This window comes from Notamacropus eugenii, chromosome 1 (assembly GCF_028372415.1).
Source record: "Notamacropus eugenii isolate mMacEug1 chromosome 1, mMacEug1.pri_v2, whole genome shotgun sequence".
Classification (NCBI taxonomy): Eukaryota; Metazoa; Chordata; class Mammalia; order Diprotodontia; family Macropodidae; genus Notamacropus; species Notamacropus eugenii.
In genome coordinates this window covers 191,518,597-191,539,378 of record NC_092872.1, presented here as the reverse complement: position 1 = coordinate 191,539,378, position 20,782 = coordinate 191,518,597, and the positions used below count along the sequence as shown (strand labels likewise).

General features: G+C 40.5%; 1 long non-coding RNA gene across 2 annotated transcripts; it reads left to right on the top strand.

Moving 5' to 3' along the window:
- The first annotated feature begins 3,190 nt into the window (after nucleotides 1–3,190).
- Nucleotides 3,191–18,972, top strand: LOC140524459 (uncharacterized). Of its 2 annotated transcripts, none has more exons than XR_011973731.1 (4): nucleotides 3,191–3,271; nucleotides 8,655–8,734; nucleotides 13,055–13,204; nucleotides 18,692–18,972. It is a non-coding gene; the product is annotated as an uncharacterized lncRNA (long non-coding RNA). The 2 variants fall into 2 exon arrangements; XR_011973730.1 differs by having other exon boundaries at nucleotides 13,055–13,209.
- The last annotated feature ends 1,810 nt before the right edge of the window (nucleotides 18,973–20,782 follow it).

The window sequence follows — 20,782 nt, the reverse complement described above, 5'->3', positions numbered from 1 at the left end:
GTCTTCAGACCATTTCTTTCTAAATTCTGTTGAATATAAGATGAGAACAAATATAATAGTAACAAAAATGATAATGGTGTTTATCACAATAAATCACAACATATTGATATATATGTACTTACACACACAGACATATAACTTAGAGACAAACAAATCACTTTCCTCATGACAATTCTCTGAAATAGGTGGTACAAGAATTTTTCTCCACATTTTCCAAGAAAGGAAACTGAGGTACAGAGAGGTAACTTTTCCATGGTCATGCAGTTGGCAAGTATTCTATTTGGAATTTAAACCTAAATCACCCAATTCTAAGACCAGCATTCTTGGCACTATACCAAAGTACTCAAGTGACTTTTTAATTGGTAGGATGTGTCCAGAGGATGTTTTCTGAGCTGGTATCTCCCGGTATCTCTTCAGATCCCACTCCCTCCAATTATTCTGACAGAACTGTCTGCATCTCCCCTAAAAGGATCAAGGGTGGCCATTTGAAAAGCAACTGAAAAGAGCAAGGGTAGCTAGTTCTGAAAGTTTGCCAACCTCACTACAGTTCACTACACAACAGCCAGCTAATCATTTGAAAAAGGGGAGGGAGAAAAAAGTCAGCCAATCAGTAAAAGTAGGCTCCTACTGCCAATTAACCTTGATGGAATCTTTTTCCAGCTCAATTGGTTATTCAGCCAGTTGCTTTTTGATGTCGAGGCATTATAACCTCCATTGGATATACTCTCAATTTCCTCGGGTCTGCATTGCAAACATCTTTCCTATAGTGCAGATATCAGAGAGGAAGTTGGTAAATCCAGATGCTCCAAGAGTCAGTACCTCCTTGCTGTTTCCTTTCATGGGGGGAAAGCACTTCTTCTGTGACCCTATGCTGCTTCCCAGAGGACACTCCCACTCTGAAAGCACCCTACACAAAATCCGCCTACCTTAAAGGAAGCCCAGGGCCTTATGTCCTCCTTCCTCATTCCTTATCCCAGTACTTCTGGAAAAGAGAAGTCAGAGGACCTGAGTTCAAATCTCAGTTCTGCTATTTACTTCTGATTTGACTTTGGTCCCATTACTTAAATTCTCTAGGTCTCAGTTTCACATCTGCAAAAAGAAAGCCTTTACTAGATGACTTCTAAGGTTGCCTCTCTCTCTAGACCTATGAAGTGGTGAAAACCCCCATTCCTTTGATGAGTATCCTCTATTAACTATCCCAAAGGAAATACCAGCCCTTGTGTGTACCATCTTCCCATAGTGTCTCAATACTCTTCCTTTGGGACATGCTTGATTTTTCACAATCAATTCAAACCTCTCAATTCCAACTCATCAGAAGAAAGTATAGTATTAGGGCAGCTAGGTGGAACAGTTGATAGAGCACTGACCCTGGAGCCAGGAAGACCTGAGTTCAAATCCTCAGACACTTGACACTTATTAGCTGTGTGATCCTGGGTAAATCACTGAACTCCAGTTGCCACTAGGGAGGGAGGGAAGGAAGGAAGGAAGGAAGGAAGGAAGGAAGGAAGGAAGGAAGGAAGGAAGGAAGGAAGGAAGGAAGGAAGGAAGGAAGGAAGGAAGGAAAGAAAGAAAAAGAAAGAAAGAAAGAAAGAAAGAAAGAAAGAAAGAAAGAAAGAAAGAAAGAAAGAAAGAAAGAAAGAAAGAAAGAAAGAAAAGAAAGAAAGAAAGAAAGAAAGAAAGAAAGAAAGAAAGAAAGAAAGAAAGAAAGAGAAAGAAAGAGGCACAGAAATATAAGGTGGTACTCTGAATTGGGAGCCAGAGAACCTGGTTCAAATCCAAGTTCTGTCACTTACTACTTCTATGACATAAGCAAGTTATTTCCTCTCTCAGAGACTTAATTTCCCCCTCTGTAAAAATGAGGAAATTGGACGAGCTGGCCTCTGAATGAGTCTAATGATGGAGCTTCTGACGCTGCAGGCAAGTGAATGGGGAGTCAGCTATTTGTAAGGTAAAGGACCTTCCAGAGACTGCTCAAAACAACCTAGCCCTGACCTTGCCCACCCCGGAGCAACTGAATTGCTCCAGTAATCACTTGTTAATTCATTATCCCAATTAATCCCAAGGAGAAGAAAGCATTTCGAAGCACTACCTCAAAAGTTAAGTTAAAGCCTGCCATGAAGACTCCATTTTTCCAACTTGAGGGATGTCAACGAGGCAGGTTGCTGTGGGGAGACAAGAAGCTACAAAGTCTTTCCCAAAAGGAGGAGAAAATGACTTAAGTGGTGTGTTACTTAGAACACTGCACATTGTGTCAATGTTCATTGAACATTTGGGGCACCAATTTAGGCTGGTTGATGTCTTATAGGTTTGCCTGGGAAGGCTCAGAACTTTGAAACAGGTTCCTTTTGTGCTTTGATTACACATTCATTCTGACTTGAAAAAGGATTATGTCATAATAAGCCACACTCTCCCAGCAGCCAGGATGTAGCTGTTTCCATCTGTAATGATTGTTTAATGACTATTTAAAAAGTGCTGCCTGAGGTCTTCTAATCACCCAATTTTTATTAAGCTCTCAAGGAAACCACACAGGTACCAAATTACCTAATTGGGAGAGAAGTCTGAAAAAAGCTAAAGCTTCTCCAAAAAGGAAAAAAAAAAAGTGTGGAGACCTCTTGTTTGAGGTTTCCCCCAAAAGGACAGCAGTATTAAGTGGCAGTCAGGATTCAAACCCAAGTCATTTAGTTCCAGATTCAGCTTTCCTTCCATCATATGGTACTAGGAAGGGAAAAGGAGAAAGAAAGATGTCTCTGTGAATAGTAAGAGAGGAAGTGCCCAAGGTCTTCTTCCCATTCCCAATAAAAATTCCATAATGTTTAGCAGACCTCCTTCCCACCCAGGCACGAAGATTACTTGACCAATTTCACTTTGATTCTATTTAATATCTGAAAAGCCATCTTCCCACCTGTCACCCTAGTCCACCCTCCCCCACCTCTTCCAGGCACGGATGTTTATTTGCCTCACCTAAGTGAGTTCTGAATGCTCTAAGGCTCATTCACTTACACACATAATTAGAGACTATCGTATTTGTTTGGGTTTATATAGTGAATTTAAGGTTTGCAAAGCACAATACATTTTAAATCACAATGATTCTCATGGACCCTATGTCCATGTCATTATTTCCTCAGTCTTACAGATAATGAAACTGAGGCTGAGAGGTTGCCAAGGTCACACAGCTAGTAAGTTTGTGAATCTGAATTTAAAGTCAGATCGGCCTGACTGCTCTATCTCCTTCACCACCTAGCTGCCTTGAGAATTCCACAAAATGGCATAGGTAAAAAGCCATTTGGGAATCTGAGGAAAGGTGAACTTTATTTGTGACTAAAAGGAATACTGACATTCCCCACTTACTCTGGTTTCTCAGTAGTTTAAATCTTAAACTTTTTCCATTCACATCTAATTTCAAGTTTCAGCAGTGGTTGTTGGCTTAAAGGCATGCATAGGGCAAAGTGCTCATGTTTTGTGTTCAGAACCAAGGCTATAGTGAAGTTGGGGATGCAACATGGTTAAGTGCTGTCAGGAATACCTCAGATTCATTACGTATTTGATTCTGAATTAATTTTGGTCATTGCGCATTCAGAAACCTTTTAGTGTTGCCAAATTTTTCAAGATCCCATATGAGTTCTGGAACCACAATTTAAGAAGTGCTGGTTTGAATTGAAGTAGATCCACATAGAGCCATGCTGGGCACATCCATGAAAGTATTTAATATGCCATCAATTGATCAATCAATTGATGCACACTTTTATTACATACCACTTAATGTTAGGTAGTGGGAACAAAAATGAGGACAAAAATGAAAAGTCCTTGCCCTAAAGAAACTTACATTCTAACATATTGGCTGACGATGCATAGGATTGTTTCATGGAGTTTCCTAATTCCATCTATAATTTCAGGATGATGTGAATAACAACTTCCAAACTTTAGAGTTAGAAAAAATAAATCTCAAACCAACTGAAGAATATAGTCAACCAGGTGGTCATCAACAATGATTGGCTATATCCTGTGGATGGAGCTTTGTACTAAGGCACTGTTGGGAAATACAATATCTAAGAGATATTGTATGTGAAAACCAAGTATCTTGGGGGAAAAGTGAGGAGAGGAGAGAATTATTTAGATTTAGATGTATCTCAATTTCATCACTGTGAGTGTTCCCTCCACCAGTGCAGGTTGCAACTCAGTCACACTCCCTCCTGTGCAATTCTAGTCCATATCTTTCTATAAATCCTCTATAGAGGATCCACTCAATGTACTGGGAGCCTTTCTGTGATTATTTACATGTCTGCAGGTATCAGTATTGACACTTGGGCTATCCAGCTGCTATGTCTCTCATTTTCTAGTCAGACATGTTGTTGATAATGTTTTTTATCCCATTTCTTGACCTCAAGATACTTGAAAAAGATGAGGACACTATAAGACAAAAGAAGAAATGACCTGTCAGGATAGACCAGGTGACATGAAGTGCTGAAAGGACATTGACTAGTGGAATTAGTACTTACCACCTACCTGGAGCAGACGTTCATCCTCTCGAACCTGGACCATTACCTTCCAATTGGTCTTCCTGACTCAAGTCTCATAGCCCCACTCCAGGCCATCCCCTACTCAACTGTCAAATTAGTCTTTCTTGAGCTCAGGTCCGACCATGTCATGGCAGCTTCCTCCCCTCCTTTCACCACTATTTAGTAAATTCAGGGTTCCTTTTCACCTTCAGCATCAAATATAAAAACCTTTGTTTAGCATTCAAGGCTCTTTATATCCTGCCCCCCATCATACCTTTCCAGTCTTCTTACACCTTACTCTTCTTATTCTGCAGTCTAGAGATACCAGCTGTTTCTCACACAGGACACACCATCTACTAGTTCTTTGCATTTTTATTCCCTTCCCTTCATGCTTAGAACTCTAGCTGGGATTTGAAGGAGGTCAGGGAATTCAGGAAATTGAGATCAGGAAGGAAAGACAAAGTCCCACCTTCTACAGGAAGCCTTTCCTGACTCATATCCCTGATCCCTTCCCTCTATAGTTTATCTCCAATTTATCCAGTAGTAGTCTTGTTCGTAAATAGTTGTTTGCACGCTGTCTCTCCCATTAGACTGTAAACTCCTTAAAAGTGGGGACTGGGGCTTTGTTTTTTTTTTCTTTCTTTGTATCCTTAGTGCCTCAGTGCATGGAGGTTTTTTTTAACAAATATTTATTACTGATTGACTATGACTGCTGAAGAGTTAGTTGGAAAAGATTAGGCAGCATCTGATTCCATGGTATCTCCTGGGAATCACAGTAATCCTTTCCACTACCTACACTCCCTCCAAAACTGAGTCTTGAAGACAGAGCTCAGGTCATCATAAATGTCTTGAAAGCTTGTAAAGTCACAGGATCTCATTGGAATTCTCACCAGTAAAATCTACAAAAGTCTATCTAAATATGCAGAAAACCAGAGACTGAGTTGAGTTAGGATTAGGGTAGAGAATTCATAGTATTATGAATTCCAAAGGAGCCATTTTGGAATCAGAATTCAATTCAAATCCCATCTCTGCCAATTATTAACTATGCAACCAAGGGTCAGTTCCTTCACCTTTCTGACATAATTTCTTCGTTGTGAAACCTGCATAGTGATAATCAAACTACTTTCTTTGGTGGTACTTTGTGTGGACAAAATTAAATAATGTATATATCTGAGTGTTTTCTAATTTGATTTTGACAGGTTAGAATACTAAGCTGATCCTCTAATAAAATGAAATTGAATGGGAATAAATATAGAGACTCACACTTGGTTTCAAAGCACTAACTTCGCAAATATAAGAGGATAAGAATCACTAGGAAACAGTTCATCTGAAAAAAAAGTCCTGGGGGATTTAACAGGCTTCAAGCCAAAGACTCAGCAATAAGGTATGGCAGCCAAATGCATCTTGGAATGTATTAGGAGAAGACCAGTGTCCAGGAACAGGAAGGTGAATGTCCCATCATACTCTGCCCTGTTCTGACCACAGCTAGAGAATGGGGTTCAGTTTGAGTATCTCATTTTAGGAAAGCCACTGAAAAGCTGGGAAGAGTCCAGAAGAAGGTGACTATGATGCCAAAGACTCTTCAGTCCATAAGAAGTAAGGATAGTTAACTCAGAGAAGGGAAGACTTGGATCATGATAGCCATCTTCAAGAATTAGAAGGATTATGGAAGAAGCATTGGGTTTTTTTCTGCTTAGTACCAGAGGGTAGAACTAGGGGCAATGAGTTAAAGGTGCAAAGAAATAAAATCAGGCAATGATTCTGTAATTAGAAATAGGGATCAGACCTATGATTTCATTGGTGTTATAGGAAATTCCCAAGTGAGGAAACTCCCTTTACCAGTGCAGGAAGTTGTCCTCTATGTAACATAATCTTACAATAGCATTGAAAGGTTAAATGATTTTCCCAGAGTTGCTTAGGCAATATATCTCAAAAGCTGGACTTGACCATTAGTCTTCCAGGCCAGGTCTCTAGCCAATATACTCAGATGTCTCTCATTAGTCTTTAATTATAGAGCACTATACTGTTATCCTTTCCACATCTTGAGAGTTAGGGACACAGTGCTCCCTGCCCTCTAGATATAGAAAATCTGGGTAAAATTTTTTGGCCCTCCATTCATACCAGAGAAGAAGTCTGAATTATTATGATACTGAAAGATAAAATATGTTGATATTATACAGTGCTATGCATATATTTTATGCATTTCTGAGTTTCTAAATTTTTTTTGTGTTATCTGCTGGCCTTCATATATCATCTGCAGCTTCCCCAAAACTCCAAAAAAAATCACCATTTAATGTTATGTCAACCCAAGGTATAACTAAGATGGGGAAAGTCACGATGTGGAAAGGATAAGGCTTGATATAAAGGAAAAGTCCCTAAAAATTCAAGTCATTTGAAAGTATAATGGATTGTCTTCTGAAGCCTCACAAAAGGTCTTCAAACAAATGCTGAATAGCCATTTGCCAAGTATGTTATGAAGAGAAGCTTTATTCAGGTACAAGTTGGCCTCTGAGGTCCCTTCCAGCTCTGACATTCTATGATTCGGTAATGAAAAAATGCTATGCCAATGTGAGCTATTATTAGTTGAGATTGAAGGAGTACCTCATGGAAATATTATGTAGGATACATCCTGAGTACCAGGACTCTACTTAGTTGACAGAATTTTTCTGGTCCCAGGTCACTCAGCCAACTCCCTGCACAAATGTTAAATACTGTCATTTGATGTTTAAGATCTTAATTGATTAATATTGGGATACCTACAGTGTTCTAGACTTCATGAATATAATTTGAGAGTCCTGGTTGTCACTCTTAGAAAATGACGTTCCAAAAAGAGTTGGTCCATCACTAATCTTTTTTTTTCTCTAGAATAGATTTGATGGTAAAGGAGACAAAATTGCATCTAGAGAAAGAACTGATAGACAGAATGATTTTGCATATATATACATAATATGTGTTATATATATATATATACATATATATACATATTTGTGTCTAATGGTAGCCATTTCTAGGGGGCAGGGGAAAAGAAAAAAGGGGGAAAAGTTACATAATAACTTTAATAAATACCTAAAACGAGTTGTACGTAATAGATTTACAGTTGCCCATGCATCTTTTTTCACTCATCCTTTTTTTCTATTGTATGATGTTATGGAAACGCTTGTTTTATTTCTTGAGTTCAGAATAAAATTTTTTAGAAAAGGATTCTTGCGCACAGAAAAATAAAGAACCCTAGGTCTGGAATCAGGAAAACTGAAGTTTGAATAATGCCTCAGACTCTATGACTTGTGTGGATCTGGGCACCTTTCCCGATCTCAGTTTCCTTTCCTCTAAAGTGGGGACCACAGTAGCAACTACCTCACAGGATAATTGTGAGGATCAAATGAGGATACACATATATATATACATATACACATATACATATACGTATACATATATATATATATACGTATATATAAAGCATTTTCCAAACCTTAAAAGTGCTATAGGAGTGCTAGATATTATTTACACAATACTTTGAAAATTGCACAGAACTATAGAAATTCTAATTATTATTGTTTTCTCTCTTTCATTTTATATTTTAACTAAAGAATCTTCCCAAGTTATTATAAATCTACACTTTCCAGCATTAAACTAAACCTAAATTCCATCTGCCTTTAATTTGCTGAAAATGATTTCATTCACTTGGAGTGGTTTGGAATACAGTTCTCAAAATATTAAAAAACAACAAAAACAAGGCAAGTTCTTGGACCCCAAGTAAACAAGCCCTGGGAGGGAATTACAGACACATACACTGACTTTTTGAATACACCTCCCAAGCCCCCAAGCCCTACCTATTACAACCTATTTTAAAAGAATGCAAACCAGAGATCCTGGCCTATCAGAAGTGAAACCAAGTTTTTTGACTTTTTTTTCCTACCAGTTGAACTCTGAACTTTAAAAAGTCTGAAATCTTTAGCAATTGCTTATTGCCTGCAGGATAGATGCAGTCAGTCTCGTGCCTTCTGGGCATGCCCTCAGCTGCAATCCTTATTGAAGTTCTTTTGCTATGCCTTTCAAAACTGTTAAAATTCCCTCACTCAAGTGTTCTTAGCACTTATGTTGATAGGGAATACTTCAAAGGATACATCTTTACTTTATCAAATCTGATCTAATTTTCAGATGGAATCAAAGAGGCTCATTTTGAGTCTAGTCAAGTTCGCCAACTGTCCAGAGAGGGGAGGAATAAATTCCACATCCTGGTGAGTAGTTAGGCCTAATGGAAATGCTCTGAAGACTGCCATGTTCTTCTGTCCATGGTGATCTGACTCACCAGCAGAGCCTCTGGTCCTCATGGATGACCCTCTTAGGAGGCTGGATGGAAGTGGGAGGGAGAAACCCCAGAAGAGTTGAGTTTTTGTCCTCCCCTTCCAAACTCCAGAACTGGTGACTTATCAAACCTCCTCAATAGCAGGCAAAGGGTCTGATGGGTTTTCCAATGGAGTCATATTATGACAGGAAATATAATGAGCTTCAGTGTGCTTGGCAGCCTTGAAAGCGCATGCTGTACAGCATAAGAGAAAGCAGGAGTTAGATGGCCAAGGCCCTGAGTATTAACCTTCACCTTCTACCGCAGGAACAATTACACCTCTCCTCTCCCAACCTGGCACTTTTTATAAAATCCAAAACTTTGTGTCGGTGCTAATTTGCCCCTGATACCTACGTTTGAAGCTGAAGCCGGGCATGAATTCAGCTGCATAGCCAGACTGCAATTTCCCACCGAGCTATTATAATTGTTACTGTAAAATGTCTGTCTGCATACGGCATGCTAGGTCAAGGGGAAAAGTCATTGATTCGGCATTCAGAAAAGTTCTGCTGTGGCTCAGAAAGGACAGAGACAATTCTACTGGCTTTATTTTATTTTATTTTATTGAAGTATGAGGGTAGCTTGCTTCACATTGAAATTGAACATGGAGGCAAAAGGCTCTGGTTCTTAAGGGTCTGAGCTCTGGAATCCCTTTATAAATAGGCCTTCAAAAAACTCTCCACTGGCCTCAGCTTTGGTCATTTGAGAGTACCTGCCTCATTTGATGGTCCCAGAGAGGTGCCTTTAGGAATAGGTTTGGAAGCATCCTATATAGAAAGTATTTGACTCCAAATTCTAGAATAGTTGTCTTCACTCTCAGATGAAGCTTGGGACTTTTCTCTCCCATTCAATGAAAGGAGATACTGAGGTAGACTTTGGTAGGCAGTAGGACTTAGGTTAGAATTTCTAGTCCATAGTTTCACACCTAGGACCCAAGTTAGGGGAACTGTAGGGCAAATTACCAGGTACAGGTGGTATGTGGAGGGCCAGACATCAAGTGTTACTAGTCAGAGTTACTAGTAGATTAAAGAGAGCTATGGCAAAGCAGTACATGGAGCACAGAGTGAAAGATCATTGAACAAGGGGATCAACATTGATGGGGGTGGAGTAAGAAAGGTGTGTCAGATACAGGGATAGGATAGAGTCTCAAAGCAAACCAGAGTTGCCTTTAAACCCAGGAATAAAACAGGATGGGCTAGGAGAACCATGAACCCTAGGGAGCAGACGTAACAGGAGGGAGCCCTTTGGCCCTCTGATCTCCTTTCTAATGGAGGAAGGCTAGTGACTCTTTCTCTGAGGGTAAATCATGATACTACTCTGAGAGAAAGAGAAAGAGCCAATGTACTGCTCATCCCAGAGTGTTCAGCAAACCCTTGTGCATCTGGACCAGAATCTATGCATGCCTGCAGTGATGAATATTGGGAATAAGGTTGCAGGTGGAGAATTTCATGCACAGTAATGCCTTTGACTTACATTTCATCCTGAAGGTCCTGAAGAGACACAGGTCTCTGGGTTGGCTGAATGGCAGAGATAATCAATGTCTTCCAAAAATGACTAGTAGCTGAAACTGGGTTAGGATGTCCAAGGACTAGACCTTGGAGGTTTTTGAACTTTTGTTTCTTCACTAAGCTCCTAATATCTGATAGCACAATGAATGAGGAGTTAACCAACACCAATTGATGAAAAACCAATCTCCCATAGCCAGGATTGTTAGAAGTTGTTTTTCAGGATTTAAACAGAAATCTATTTCCTCTCTCAACCAATATACTTCAGGGAAAAGAAAAATCCCCTAATGTGTCTAGTCCATTCTGGACCTCTAGGCATGATGGGAAATTTTCTTTTCTTCCTCCTAATCTTAAGTCCTTAATCATTACAGAACTGGATAGCCCTTAGCTCAAAACTAGACTCAGGGATGGGGTGAGGGAAGATGAGAAGAGGCAGAAAGGTGGGCTGTGTGAGAATTGATGGGAAAAAAAGGTAAAGGGGTGCAAATTAGGGAACTTGGAGGAGATGGGGGAGAAGGAATATCATTTTATATAGAGAGTTGTTGGACCTCCTTGAAAAATACTATAAGTGGGAAAGAAAGCTCACTGAACAAGTCCAAACCCAGATTTGGTTTGGTTTGGTTTCGTTTGGTTTTCGGATAGAACAATCTAAACACTAGTTGAGACTTACATAACACTTTAAGGCTTACAAAGCATTTTGTAAGCATTATTTCATGTAATTCTGACATTAACTCTATCCAACAGGTATTATGGGTATCATTACCCCCATTTTATAGGTGAGGGAAATGAGACTATGAGAAGATTACAAGGTCATAGATTTAAAACAGGAATAGAAGTTAGAAGGCAATGAGTCCAATCCCCCCCCTTTTACTAAGGCCAGTTAAGAGAAGTTAAATGACTTGTACATGATCTCACATGTAGTACATGCCAACAATAAGATTTGAACCTGTCCTGACTCAGATGTCCAACTCTCTTTCCACTGCGCCATACTGGCTCCTCCAACAGTAGTGAATGTATTGTTCATTAGGATTAAACAATGAGTCATCCATCCATTTACTCCCTGCCATCCCACACTGAGCAGTGTCATAGTAAAGAGGAAGAAAAGCAGGAACGGTCGTCACCAGGTGCCACATTTACAGATAATTCTCTTTAAATAGGTTTGGAAACTTGTTTATGTCCACAGTGACTTCCAAGAAACCTATTCATTGGCAACTCAGTCCATAGGCCATAGTTGTCTTAGGACACAGGTACCAGGATCAGGGTTGGACAGTCTTTCCATTTTGATTTAAGCTGTCCCTTAAGAAGCCTTGACTTCCTCAAGGTCTGGCCTTGAAGACCGTGTTGATTTGTGTGGTTGTTCAAAGATCATTGATTTATGGCAATCAAAGCATCCTGCCTTCTTATAAACAAATACAGTGTCCTCTGGCTGGTTAAGAGCAGGATTAGCCTTCCTTTCCCTTTCTTATCTCTGGTCTTCTCCAGGATTTCCAGGCACCATATGGAACCTGAAATAGAACTGAGGGGGAAAAGTGGAAATAAGCATAAAATGTTTCAAGCTGAAGGTGCTTTAGAGAGCATCTAAAGTGATTATTTTGCACATAGGGAAACTGAGGATCTGAGATTGGAAGTTATTTGTCCAAGATGATACAGTAGTTGACAAGTTGTAAATCCCATTTGAATCCAGGGTGACTAACACCAAATCCCCTGCTCTTTCCATTATCCCACACTATCCTTTGTTTTCATACTGTATGGATGAATAGAAGAAAGGACCATCTCCTCCCCCTCAAAAACTTAAGCGCCCAATTCCAATCTAAATCTTTTCCTTAAACTAGAGCTAGAACCCTATTCTTTCTGGTCATTCCTTAGAGAGATATGTAAATGTGAGTTATCGTTATTTTCATAATCCATGTGGTCACTTACCCTGGAGGACTTGTCCCCTTGATAAGAATACTTTAGCCTCTGTGGAAATAATTTCTTGTTGAATTGAATGGGACCTTCACGTTCTCCTAATTAACCTAGGCCATATTAGGTGAAGTTATCAGAAATCGTTGGTTGACAAAGAAATGCAGAAACATCAGTGAGATGCTCAATGGAGCCCAGTAAGTTGTGAACAGAATGACATACTCACTGTTGAACTGAGAATAGAGTCTTTTCGGTATGCAATGAATTAGTACAGCTTGCCCAGTCTGCCTCATTCTTTCATTCCATTGTAAAGATAATGCTTTAGATTAATTTTTTATATGGTCTAGTTGTTAGAGTATTAGACTTGGGACTGGGAAGACTTGGGTTCAGATCCCACATTTGACACTTACTCAGTAATTATAGACAAGTCATTTTACCTACCTGAGACTCAGTTTCTAAATATGTGCATAAGAAGGAGAGGATTGATCAGAGGAGTCACCAACTAAGTGATTGAGAATCAGCCAACTATGAGAGCTAGCTCCACTCTACTTTCATCTTTCTTACTCTCCAGAATGCCCCACTCATCTTGTCCCTTAGGCCTTCTTGTGTACTTCAAGAGGATGAGGATGGGGTTTCTTTTAATATCCAACCTGAATTCCCCAGAGTTGTAATGGTGACCTATGGCAGAAGCATATGGACATGGTAGGCATGTGCTTGTATGTGGCCTGAGAGAGTACTTCATTGGCATTTCTTAAAGCAATGAATCTTCTAGGCAGTTCCCAAGATTGCCTTATTCAACCTATCCTTAGGGAAAAAAGACTGTAACCCATCCTGGATCCTAAGCAGCATCTTACTTGAAGAGCAAAGCTGGCAAGTTACTGGGACAGTGCAACTCTGAAGAAAGTCATTCAGCAACTCCAAAGAGTTTACCTTCTCAAAGAAGTCTAAGCCGCAGAATGGTACTGTAAGTGTTAAGAAGACTATGTAGTGCTCTGGGGAAAAAAGAGGCTCACCTAATATCAAAGGATTGATCTGAGAGTAACCCCAAGTTGAGTTTCTTTCCATGGGCAACTAAGATTTTTTTTTTAATTTATTTATTTAACATTCATTTTAACAAAATTTTGGGTTCCAAATTTTCTCCCCTTTTATCCCCTCCCCCCCCCAAACACCAAGCATTCTAATTGCCCCTATCACCAATCTGCCCTCTCTCCTATCATCCCTCTCTGCCCTTGTCTCCATTTTCTCTTTTGTCCTGTAGGGCCAGATAACTTTCTGTACCCCTTTACCTGTATTTCTTATTTCCTAGTGGCAAGAACATTACTCGACAGTTGTTCCTAACACTTTGAATTCCAACTTCTTTACCTCCCTCCCTCCCCACCCCTTCCCTTTGGAAGGCAAGCAATTCAATATAGGCCAAATCTGTGTAGTTTTGCAAATGACTTCCGTAATAGTTGTGTTGTATAAGACTAACTATATTTCCCTCCATCCTATCCTGTTCCCCATTACTTCTATTCTCTTTTGATCCTGTCCCTCCACATGAATGCCGACCTCAAATTGCTCCTTCCTTCCCATGCCCTCCCTTCCATCCTCCCCCCCACCCTGCTTATCCCCTTATCCCCCACTTTCCTGTATTGTAAGATAGGTTTTCATACCAAAATGAGTGTGCATTTTATTCCTTCCTTTAGTGGAATATGATGAGAGTAAACCATGTTTTTCTCTCACCTCCCCTCTTTATCCCTCCACTAATAAATCTTTTGATTGCCTCTTTTATGAGAGATAATTTGCCCCATTCCATTTCTCCCTTTCTCCTCCCAATATATTTCTCTCTCACTGCTTGATTTCATTTTTTTAAGATATGATCCCATCCTCTTCAATTCACTCTGTGCACTCTGTCTCTATGTGTGTGTGCATGTGTGCATGTATGTGTGTGTAATCCCACCCAGTACCCAGATACTGAAAAGTTTCAAGAGTTACAAATATTGTCTTTCCATGTAGGAATGTAAACAGTTCAGCTTTTATAAGTCTCTTATGACTTCTCTTTGCTGTTTACCTTTTCATGCTTCTCTTCATTCTTGTGTTTGAAAGTCAAATTTTCTTTTCAGCTCTGGTCTTTTCATCAAGAATGCTTGAAAGTCCTCAATTTCATTGAAAGACCAATTTTCCCCCTTAAGTATTATACTCAGTTTTTCTGGGTAGGTGATTCTTGGTTTTAGTCCTAATTCCTTTGACTTCTGGAATATCCTATTCCATGCCCTTCGATCCCTTAATGTAGAAGCTGCTAGATCTTGTGTTATCCTGATTGTATTTCCACAATACTTGAATTGTTTCTTTCTAGCTGCTTGCAATATTTTCTCCTTGACCTGGGAACTCTGGAATTTGGCCACAATGTTCCTAGGAGTTTCTCTTTTTGGATCTCTTTCAGGCGGTGTTCTGTGGATTCCTTGAATATTTATTTTGCCCTCTGGTTCTAGAATCTCCGGGCAGTTTTCCTTGATAATTTCATGAAAGATGATGTCTAGGCTCTTCTTTTGATCATGGCTTTCAGGTAGTCCCATAATTTTTAAATTGTCTCTCCTGGATCTATTCTCCAGGTCAGTTGTTTTTCCAATGAGATATTTCACATGATCTTCCATTTTTTCATTCTTTTGGTTTTGTTTTGTGATTTCTTGGTTTCTCATAAAGTCATTAGCCTCCACCTGTGCCATTCTAATTTTGAAAGAACTATTTTCTTCAGTGAGCTTTTGAATCTCCTTTTCCATTTGGCTAATTCTGCTTTTGAAAGCATTCTTCTCCTCATTGGCTTTTTGAACCTCTTTTGCCAATTGAGTTAGCCTATTTTTCAAGGTGTTATTTTCTTCAGCATTTTTTTGGTTCTCCTTTAGCAGGGTGCTGACCTGCTGTTCATGCTTTGACTTCATGTCTCTCATTTCTCTTCCCAGCTTTTCCTCCACTTCTCTAACTTGATTTTCAAAATTCTTTTTGAGCTCTTCCATGGCCTGAGCCCACTGGGTGGGCTGGGATACAGAAGCCTTGACTTCTATGTCTTTGCCTGATGGTAAGCATTGTTCTTCCTCATCAGAAAGGAAGGGTGAAAATGCCTGTTCACCAAGAAAGTAACCTTCTATAGTCTTATTTCTTTTCCCTTTTCTGGGCATTTTCCCAGACAATAACTTGACCTCTGAATATTCTCCTCACACCCACCTCACCTCCTGATCCTCCCAGCCAGCGCTTAGGGTCTGAGATTCAAATGCTGCTTCCCAGCCTCAGGGCTTTGGCCAGGGGTGGGGCTGCTATTCAGTGTGAGATTAAGTTCAGGTGCTCAGGTGGGGGCAGGGCCGCCTCTCAGGCTCAGTTCCCTCAGGGGCTTTATGCAGAGACCTTCAACAATGGATCCAGGCTCCTGCCTGCTTGGGGAGCCCTGGTCTGCCGCTGCCTCAGCTGCTGCCACCAAAGGGGGCCTGAGTTATGGGGGCACCCCACTCCCTTCTCGACCCGCCAAAGAGACCCTCTCACCGACCCCCGTCACCTGTGGGTGGAGGGACCCGCGCAGCCGCTGGAGATTCCGTCTCTGAAGCCCGCTCGAATCTGCTCTCGGTGCCACAGGTGCAGCAGGGCTGTGCTGGGCTCCCAGTCTGCAGTGCCCAGTCTGCGGAGCGAAGGACCTTTTGCGAGAGGTTTGCAGGTCCCTCTGGTACAGAAATCTCCTTCGCTCCACTGTTCTATGGCCTCTGTTGCTCCAGAATTCGCCGTGAGTTCCTTTTTACAGATGTTCTATGGGTTGTGGGTTTGGAGCTATGTGTATGTGCGTCTTTCTACTCCACCATCTTGGCTCCACCTCGGCAACTAAGATTTTTAACTAATTTATAGTATCTGTATCTGTCTGTGGGCCCCTGCAAGTCCTTTGCATCTTAAGCATTTTCTGTTGATGATAGAAAGACTACTCTCATAAAATACCTACAACATACAGTAAGTACCTTTGTGGAAGTTGGGGACATTGTTGTTCAGATTGGGGAAATCTTGACCTGAACTGTTGTTGTTATTTAGTTATGCTTGACTCTTCATGACCCCATGTGCTATATCAAACCAAAGATACTGGTTTGCCATTTGCTTCCCCAGTGTATCAAGGTTAGGTAACTTGCTATGGGTCACATAACTAGTTAAGTGTCTGAGGCTAGATTTGAACTCAGATCTTCCTGACTCCAGGCCCAGTGCTCTATCCACTAAGCCACCTACTTACCTCCAATACGTGGTATACTTAAGCCTTATTTTGAAGACTTCCTTAGAGTAAAACTTTGGAATAAAGATGATGAACCAAAGAGAGAAACTGACCCATTGGGGTCACTCTTCAGGACTGAACCCTATCCATGTGAACTCAGAGTCTTTGGGAGGCTCTGGGCTTTGAACCACATGATAAAATATATAAGGATCTATCTCACAGAATTGCTGTAAAGACTAATTGAAATCAAGTATGTAAACATTTCATATACTTTAAGTGTTATATAAATGTCAGGAATTATGATTAGGTAACAGTGTTCAAAGGGTTTTTCCCCCTTTAGTTTTATTGGTGAGCTACATTAAATTTGATAAATTGTGGTTTCATTTCAAACTGAAGTGTTAAGAGAAACATATTCCAAACCATAAAGCGGAGCTCAAATACAGTCTAGAACTCAGAAAAACTGTCTTTGGACAAATTAAAACTCAAGATGATAGAAGACGGTGAATGGTAAAAACCCAACTCCTTTGGTCGATGAGGTTCACAGAATTTGAGCCGCCTCCCCCCCCCCAACTCTTGCCATTCTCCTACCTTGCCTTTTTTCATTCTTTAGAAATGCCCGGGTCAGTTTTGTCCTTCACTCTCCTTCATTTAAAAATGTCAAGGTCAAAGTCTTGCCCAAGGTCTCGCAACCCTTTGACTGAATCGATTTTTCCCTCCTAAATGATCTCATGATAAAAGTGATTGGCTGGTGTGCATTTTTAAAAGTTAACCTATTTTCAACTATAAAATAATCTGTGGCATAGAAAACAGCATGTAGGATGAAAAAAGATTGTGTTTCGTTTCAGTGTGACATTTGCCTGGGGGTAGAAGTGCAGAGCTCATTGGCAAGCCATTGTTGAAACCCTGACCAGTCAGTTACAAAGCGTCATCATTTAATATGCCAGTTGTCTCTGTGTTTTCAGGGCCAATAACTAGGTTTATGTTGGGGGGCCAGTCAGGAAAGAGGGTATGGAGGAAGAGAGTGTGGGCTTTTACAGGGGAAGACTACAGGGTAGGGTGGCACTCATTTGATCTGATGATCTCTGAAATCGTTTTATTGAGCTAATTCCCTCTCACACATTAGCTCCAACGTGGCCCAGTTCCAATCAGATCTGGGTCACTCTGGGCGATTACAGCCTTTCCAATGAAGGATACTACAAATTAAGGACTCAAACCCTACTAATCATCCTGGCCTTTGAGATCAAGGCACTCACCTTATTTCATGAGATCTGGGGCTGTCAATTGGCCCCAAATGCAACCTGAAACCACCAGCCTCTAAAGTCGAAGGCAGAAAGGTCAACAAATCTGAACCTATTACAGCAACCTGCAAACCCTACACATTTCAGTGTTTAGACATCAGTGCAAGATCCCTGCTCCCTTTCATGACTTCATGCTTTGTTACCAACTTACCATTAACAGGGTTCAGCCAATGCAGGGCTTTTGACTCTCTCTCCCCCCTTCACTCTCCGTCTGTCAGCCTTTTCTTCATCAACTATATTTGTTACAATCACGTCCTGTCAACTGTCACAGCTTACATACAGACTGCCAGTAAATATGTCTTTCCACTCATTAGACATTCCTTCCAGTCACCTTGGGATTTCTACCTTGTCTATCTCACTCCAAAAAACTTTTGTTCAGAAGTAAGAGACACCCACTGAGCGATGTCAGCTTGCGGCCATTACTTCAGGAAGTGACAGAAAAATACCAAACTGTCACTCATTAGGCTCCATTTTTTTCCAGAGTTGATGTAAGTCAGACTTTGCCCCCAAAACGAATCATGATTTATTTAGTATATTTGCTTCTACAAGTGTCAGCTCATCAGCTTAAAATGTTTCTCCTTTAACTCTATTGAGGACTGTACAGAAAGTTTTCTTTGAAACCTAGTTTTTGCTTTAAGGCTTAATAATTAAAACAGAGCCGAGAACAGTCAAGATTCTGCTCCATAGGTGCACTTTGGCGGCCCCTGGTTTTATAATTATATGTACAAAGCAGCCGTGTTAGAATTATCGCCGGACACACTGGGGAAATTGCCTCCCGCTGAGTAAACTGGCTTTTTCTGCCAGGCGCACTGGGCTGGGGCAAGATAAAATGAAATCCGGGGACAATTTTAAAGCAGGGACAAAAATAACAATTAGAGAATCAAGAAGGAGAAAAATGCAGTTTCTTAATTGCACTCTGGATATGTTGGCAGGTAGCTCCCCACCCAGGCTGCGGCAGCCTGAGGACTCCAGAGCCATCCAGGGCCAACCAGAAGCCTGGGCAACAAGGACAAAAGCATCGGAGCCATGGCTTCCCAAGAAAGACACCCCAAGCATTATGTCAGCCTGGTTATTGGAAGGGATCAAAGCCAATTCCAAGCCAGGAAGGAGATTTGATTCAGGTACTTGCCTACTTTCTATCTTTAGAGAGTCAAGACCTGAGGCCAACTATACCCTTTGTCACTTCCTGATAAAATCTCAGCATTCAAAGAAATTTTTCTGTCATCAAGTTCAACTTCCTACTTAATTGGAGACTCTCCTCTACAATGGCTAGCCTCTGTTTGAATATCTCTAGTGATGGTAGACTTACCACTTGACCAGGAACTGATTAGTGCTTCCTCACCATGAGGGAAGACAACCTTGGAGACCATCAACAGGGAAGGTGACAGCCCCAGTGGCCATAGGGGTACATAGTAACTCCAATCCTTCTCAAGAAATAACTGTAGTGGTAGCAGCATTGGTTAATCTGACATGTAATGGATATTATACTCAGTATTTAGGCAACCTAAGAAGAAAATAATCCAATGATTATTGCCTTTCCCTGACAGAGGAAGCTAACACAGATACACTTGTAGGGCTATGCCTATGGACTTACCAGAGAGATCCCAGGAATACATTCATGAAAATGTATTTGTTGTTCACTGAAAAGAAATCCATATCATCTAAATAAACATTTAGAAAGAAGGAAATGCAGAAAATTCAGTTCAGTTTTTCCATTTGTTATTTGGAGATCTTTTGCCCAACTTAATCAAGTAATATTTGCTTCACCCACAGGCTAGTCTAGGGCATCAGGAAACTTGATGCTCCCAATTATCTCTCTCCTGCTGCCCGGTGCCTGAAATCCCAACATTATAGCATCATCCCTTTAGCAGAAGGTGTTGATCTACAACAAGGAGAAACATGTTAAAAAGGAATGCTCCATTTTGAGGAAGGGCCCAGAGCATCCTATCTTTAATTCTCTGGATTTCATCCCCATGCCTCTGCTCTCTTCACCACTTTGGTCCCCTTCTCCATGTCCCCCACCCTGATTTTTCAACTGTCATTATGTGCTGAATTCCCCCATTAGAACATAAGGTCCTTAAGGGCAAAGACTGTCTTTCCTTTTGCTTGTGTTTATATCCCCAGGCAATATAGTGCCTAGCACACAGTGTTTAATAAATGCTTGTTGATTTGACTTGGCTTAAACTGTTATCAATCACTCAAACTAGTGTGAATTAAAAACTTATGTGAGCAAATTTTAGCAGAGAAATGAGAAGAAGGGCAGCTAAGGAAGCACAGTGGATAAAACTCCAGGCTTGAAATCCTGAGTTCAAATCTGGCCTCAGACACTTATTAGCTGTGTGATCCGCGGCAACTCGCTTAACTCTGTTTGCCTCAGTTTTCTCATCTGTTAAATGCAACGGAGAAGGAAATGGCAAATCACCATTGCCAAGAAAACCCCACATGGGATCACAAAGAGTCAGACACAACTAAGCAACAAGAAAAGAGGAAATGAGAAGAAAGGCAAATGGGGTCACCAAAGACAAATTTTAACTATTCAACCTTGTGCTTCCCTTCAAAGAGTATACCCTGTACTTAATCCATTACACTCAGCCTTTAGATCCTGATCCTTATAGATCATTTACAAGCAGGGAGTAAGGAACATGAAGTTAGCTTACTCAGGTCAATTTTAGTGTTTTCTTACAAAACAGGCTAATAATAAGGAGGAGGAGAAATAACATTTACATAATGCCTTATATAAATGTTACATTTATATAATGTTTTATAAAACCACTTTGCATGTATTACCTCATTCAATCCCTTATAACAATCCTGTGAGGTAGGTCTGTTATCATCCCCATTTTACAATGTGGAAGATGAAAATGAGAGATTGAGTCAGGGTGAGAAAGAAAGAAAGAGAGGAAGGAAGGAAGGAAAAAGAAAGAAAAGAGAAAGAAAGAAAGTAAAAAGCAAAGAAAGAAAAATAAGAAAGAAACCTATGAATTTGACTCCTTTGTTGAGTTTCCCCACCAATTTCTCCTTAA